Source organism: Cariama cristata, unplaced genomic scaffold (assembly GCF_000690535.1).
Source record: "Cariama cristata isolate BGI_N322 unplaced genomic scaffold, ASM69053v1 scaffold24846, whole genome shotgun sequence".
NCBI classification, from domain to species: Eukaryota; Metazoa; Chordata; class Aves; order Cariamiformes; family Cariamidae; genus Cariama; species Cariama cristata.
The window spans coordinates 16,899-23,737 of NW_009622072.1; positions in this window are offsets into that span (position 1 = coordinate 16,899).

Below are 6,839 nucleotides of genomic sequence, written 5' to 3' on the forward strand. Positions count from 1 at the left end.
AATGTAATATTCTTCCCTCGGAAAAGGAAAAATACTTTTGACACCTGTCTCTCACAGTGTGGTGGGGAGAAAGCCCTTGTAAAAGAGTTGACCAAAGGAAGGTTTTAAGATTCAGTTTGTTTGTGCCTGTGTTTGTGAAAAAAGCCTTGGTCTAATGACCCTAAAACTCAAATCTTATGCGCTTGGAAACTTGCAATCTTTCATCTCAAAATTACTTGCTCAGTTAAAACATTTTAACAAAGCAAGAACTTGTTCAGCTACAAAATGCCTTTACTCTAGGACAGATACAAAATACAAGACAACAGAATCTTATAAGTTTTATGATAAAGAGGAGGTATTCTGTGAATATTATTTTGTATGCAATGTATCGATTTAAGATTGCATTCACTTAGAAACTTAAAGAAAACATTCTCTTCACAAAAGATTACACAGTTACTTTGGCTTTGCCTGGGTTTTTGAAAGCTTCTGCTTAGCTGAAGAAAATTTCACTTCAAAGTGTGAAAAAGAGAGGCACTTTCTTGGCAAGGCACAGGTTTTGTCATTAAAACCCCTGTACCAGAAAGGCACTAAAAGGTATTAAAATTCTATGTTTTCTTTCTGTCTGTACTAAAATTCTCATGTAAAATTTTCCAACTAATTCTCAGAGTCTCGTACAATACTTTCAACAAAGATTTTCCACCCAGTTGTCTTGATCATATCTTTGATATCATCGGTAGATCCCATTTATCTGTATTTCTTGTTTCTACAATTAAGACTTACTATAAGTCAGTCCCATTCAATTTCCCATAGTCAGGCTGTCCTTTTACCGATGCTAGCTTCTGCTACTACACTTATTCTGAAACACCTTTCTGTTTCCTTTTATTCATCCACTGGTGTGTAAAATTATGGTTTCACCTCTCAAATCCTTCCTGAAGATACTTTTTGTTACAATGATGGCTAGGTCTGTGCACATTGTAGGTGATGTCTGTAAGATTAAAAATACATAACTTACAAAATAAGGTATTAAAAACTAGCAAACTGAGGAACTTGAAGTGTCTAGCTGCACTAAAACACACAAATATTCCTTCTTCTTGCTTCTTCCTTAGTTTCTCTTCATTGTTACATCAACATAGCTTGTTTTGGTTAGCTTGTAAATTCTTAACGGATGTTTTCAATCCTATATTTGGATAACAACCAATATAAAAAGAACTCAGTTGTGTTTCACATGCTCCAGTAAAAACACTGGAAGCTTAAAGACAGGCTTATTCCTCTCAAAACCAAAATTTTGTGTATTGATTTACAGAAGGATTTTGTAAAGATGACTACCCTTTCTACCCATTTGACCAACTCGTCCATGGTTCAAACCCCCACCATAGAAGCTGACAGATCAAGAATGTCACATACTAAAATACCTAAAGCCAAGCAAAATTATAACTGTTGACACATTTTTTCCTAGTACAGCAGAATTAATGGCATCGTTTGTACTCAAAAGTGAGATCACAGTATATTTAGTCTAGACTTTCAAAGTTTCAGAAGACTCAGAACTGAAATGTCACATGAATGATTTTAAACTGCTCAGTTGTTACGCAGAATAATACTATTTATGTACAGACAGCATTTTAAATATCCAACAATTTAAGACTGTGCCTCAACGGCAACATAGCAGAACCTTCTGTTTTAATTACAGGAAATCACTTCCTCTATTACCATCTTTTGAAGTAGTGAATGGTGAGCTACAGACTTGCTGTAATACTTTTCGGCACTGAAATACTTTGTAAGGTATTATAAGATATTTTATTCACCAGTGAAAAGCAGTAACTATTTAACTGTACCCAAGATTATCCAGTTGTTCTGAACAGAAGAGATTAATACATTTAGCTGAAACTGCAAAGAATTAAGGTGGCAGATGGTAATTACTGATACTGGAAGTAAGCCTGAATAAAGGTGGTTAGAACTTCAGTTTAATGTCTGATCTATAAGGTGTTGTGTCCGCGGCATAAAACTCTCCTGTGTCTAGACGGGAACGTGGCTCATTATGGACACATCAAAGAAAAAAATTACTTCTGCTAAAGCACAAATACCAACTTTCCTTATACATTTCTTTCCCAAGAAAGGACTGGTTTAAGCCATGAGATAACCATAGACCAGGATGACATCTGTATCACCAGACAAAGTTTCCTTTCCATATGTCTGTACAATGTCAGAGATGGAAGTCTGATTTACATTTCATTATCTTTCAAATTGTTACTGATGAAGAGATGGCTATTTACTTGCTATTTAATTCCAGAATATTATGAACATGAGACACAGGATTGAATGGGTGCGTCTGATCCTGAATTTGTGCATGTGGAAGAGAAAGACAGACAAAGTTAAATAAATAAATTCAGTTTGAGGTGTGAAGTTTTAAATGTTCCCTGTGACTTAAGAAACTCCAGCAAACCAAGTAAAATGATCCGTCTAGCATACACTATTCCTGCCCTTTCACTAGAAGCAACCAACTCAAGCAGAAGAGAGTGAATGCCAGTTACACATGCCATTTGACAACTTCAAGGCACTGACCACTAAAATAATATATGTAATACTCCAATTGCATATACTGGACACTAGAAACCCAGTTTTTGGAGTGGTTATGTAAGTAAAAACAGTAGATTCTGAAATCATGCTCTCTGTTATCTGTTGACAATATTTAAGACTGTTCCAATAATAGAGTTTTCCTGTTTTTAAATAATGGAAGACATCAGAAAAAATACTGTTGTGTTGGCTTTAATATTACAGTACATGCATCATACTGATGTCTGCAGATTAGAAATCTAGAGCTGATAAAAGACACTGAGAAAAAACAAAATAGGTACTCACAAATATGATATTTCTCTGCACTGATCACAAAGATGCTAAAACACTTCATTTATACATTTCTTTTGTATCAAAGTATTAATCTAAATATTGTAGTCATAGCAGCATGATTGGATGGCCAGGACAAGTTACAAGTCTGTAGTAATAAAGGACAGACTGTTGCCATTCTCTAACCTTTGCTCTGTCTTTTTGTCTATTTCACAAATTCATCTTCATATTAAAACACTGAGCAGGATGTAACTGTTCTGGACTGCAGTGTTCAGTCCACCCACTAGGTCTGAGACCAGTGTCACTACAAAACTCTCTGTCAAGGACCATTCCCATAATCCCAAACTGTGGTACATATTAAAGAGCTTCACCAAGTTTTCATTTTTTTTCATGAAAATCACTTTTATGTGTACCAAAGACTGTTTGTTTAGAATTGCTGTAAAAACTGTAAAATTATGCGCAACTGAATGGGAGATGATCCTGGAAGTGTGGGATGCTTAATTACATACCAAGAGGAAATTACACTGGTTTTCTTTTTCCCTTTATACAAAGGTTTGTTTAACCACTTCAAACTCTGTTATCCTGAGCCATCTACAATTTCTGTGATTTTAGGTTTACTTTATTATTTTTATCTCTTTTTCTAATATTCTTCAAATCCTTACTTCTTCTGTCATTAACGCACTTTCAGACAAGTCCATTATAGTTAAGACAATCTTCCCAAGAGTGATTTTTACCTGAAACAATTAAGCCAGATTTCAATGTTCTAAGCATTGCCTTAACCATTCAATGCCTTAACCAGTTTTATTCTTATTTCTATACAGCTGGAACGGAAAAGTAGAAATGTTTTTCAGTAACATAACAATTATTCTGGAAAGAAACATGTCCAGAAGTACAGACTACGTATATATTTCTAGAGTACACCACTATTCTTTTCACCTACCAGCCTTTAGGTTCTGATGTTATGCTCTGAACTGTTACACAAAAAACCAAAACTTAATTCAAATGTTTACTTTCAGAACAAAAATATCCAGATCCAAAAATTATAGTCATGAACTAAGTGTCCAAATGCATGGTAGGAGCAGAACTTACAACTGACCCTAAGAATACTATCCATACAATTTTCAATCAAGGAGCATGCCTACTATAAGCAAATGCTATTAAGATTTATATAATTTTCAAGGGTATTAGTTACATGATTAACTTACAAGCTCTTCAGAAAGCAATGAACTTTTCCACCAAATTATGAGTTAAATAGATCAAGGTAATATTCAGACAGTAACACTCACAGCCACTAGATAAGAAAGTACATCATGTTATTTTTCAAGACCACTCTTTACTGTTTATTGAAAGCAATACTGTTCCAGTAGGCCTTTCCTGATGAAGAAGAAGTGCCCAATTATAAAGAGATCAGTTACAAAACAAGTGGTCTCAGACATTTCCAGAAGGTGAAAAAACACAAGATATACATATATGCAAATATTTCTCCTATTTTCCAGATATTTTAGAATATTACTTGCTATTTCTATCGGGAGAAAACCCCTACTGTTAGCTACGTGTCTTAAGATTCTGAAAGAAAGTCAGATGTATGGTATGTCATGTTTACTACTCATAATGTTAGATCAGTACTTGTTGGAATGTATCATAGCAATTCTGAGATTTATTTTTAAAGGTACTTCTCAATGGGGCAAGGCAGCAAAACCTTACATACTCCAATTTAAGCTAAATACAATCATCATTTATTTATTTATAAAAATGACAGAATAATAGTTTTTGTAAATACTTACTTAAAGAAGAGATCTCATTGTTTTTCTAAGATTGTACAGAGAATGCAATACATTACAAGACCTTAGGCATCAGAAATACTTAAAATCCCTTAAGTCTTCCACAGCAATCTCTATAAACCACCACAAAACTTACATATAACAAAATAAAAAATTTCGGAAGCAAAATCTGAGTTCTTGAACACAAACATTGACAATGTATTTCTAGAGTGCAGAATGTCCCTCTCTCCCTTCCACTCTCCATTGCTTGCATAAAAGATGCCATAGCACTATGAAAACATGTTTAAAAAGTCCTAAGGGAAAAGTTTCCTAGGGTCTTTGAAATTCCTCCTTTTCCTATTTCTTTACAGATTTCTAACACCAACACTGTTCCTGTAGTTTCTCAAACAAGGCAAAAAGAAAAATACCCTCTAGATATAATCTTTAGATTTCCTATTATCCTTCTCAGGTTCCTTTTGGCTTTTGAAATAAATGCAAACTGAAATCTACAGTTACATTACCAACTGTATTTTAATTTTAGTTAATCTTTCAGCAAGAAGAAGCAGATGGTATTTGACTATGCTATTGCCAATATTTAAAAGAATCATATAGGGATGTGATTTAATGAATGAAATAACCTGAAAATACTTTTTGATTGGTCATTTTTTTTCTCTACTTGTGTTTCTATCTAACTACAGGTACAAAAAAAGTATTGCTTCAGGTTCCTATCTCTATGATAAAAAGCACAGGGCAAGGAGCTACCACCTACCTATATGAAAAATTTACTGCAACATAAACCATGCTTTCATTTCTCCCTTTTCAATCAAATATTTGAATATAGTTATTCCAAGCTAGGGATTCTGTAATTTTCATAGGAAAATCAAGATGGATTCTAGAACACTTTTTATGTGATAATTTGATTAAGCAGTTAGACTTCTGGCCATGGATGGGTCAATCTGTTCAGAAATATAGGGTCATATTATTGGCAGGGCAGAAACTTAACTTTCAGCTAGTCTGTTTACTTTAACAGACCTAACTATGAAAACAAGTGTTGCTCCACTGCACATTTTTCCTAAATGTGTTGCTCCACTGCACATATTTCCTAAAGTAAGAGCTATGTGGCACAGCAGCATTTTCCACGATGCAAGTGATGAGGGATATCAGTTCAAATTGTGTCTCCTACATATACGTCTTTTCCTCTGTTTTAGTTTCATTGTCATCCTTGGCTTTTCCTCCACCAACTCTAAGATCATTCTTGCTATGTAGAATTATGGTAAGAGAACACCAGAACATTTCATGCAATCTTAGCCAAGAGTCATTCTACAAACTACTGTCTAGGAAGTACTAAATATCAATGCAAAGAATTGTCTAGCATTAGAATCTGAAAATCTACTAGCACAACCATCTCTGTTACTTCTAGAAACAGGAATAGTGAATTTTTCTATAAATTTCAGCCTGCTGCATGCCAAGATGTTAATAGTTACTGGATTGCTCTCCTGCATATTCTTTGCTTAGGATGCATTGGAAAAATCAACATTTTCCACTGCACCCCCTGCAACCACCTTTGCTTACCACCGATGGCAAAGACAGGTCATGGACCCTATGCCAGAAGTTTCTATTATGTGTAGTGTCCCCACACTGCTTGCACCAATTTGAATAAGCAAGTTTTGTATTTAAAATGCTCTTACAAATATTAAGTTTGGCAATTGCTAAGTACTATAGTCCTCTTTAATAATTAAATATCCACAAAATGATGATAGGTGTCAACACCTCATTCTTAAAGGACTTGTATTCAACACATGCACTATTATGGAGGACTTAAACTCAGAGCAAAAAGATTTGTTAAAAGGCATGTGACCTTCTTCCTACTACAATGGCCATCCCCTAATTAAGGAATGCATCTGATAGTCATTAACAGGAATGAGATAATGAATCACTTTCTCTCTTCTTTGTTAATTTGCTGTAACCAAGCGGCTAATGGATATCAGAGCTGAGTGATTGCACTGATTATAGTGATTTATAGCTGCAACAAAACAATTTAAAACCATTCTGATTATTCATGTTAAAGATGCTTTATGTTTTGTTTACTAAATGTTTTATGTTCCCCCTCATGCCCCTCTACACACAATGAGGCAGGTCTTCCTGGAAAACTTGAAAGTTCTAAGATTTTTTTATTGTTTCAGAGTAAGGCATTTCATTTTGTTTATAAAAAAAAAGTTTACCCAGTAGAAATGAAAAGCCTTAGGGTGGAAAGAAAAC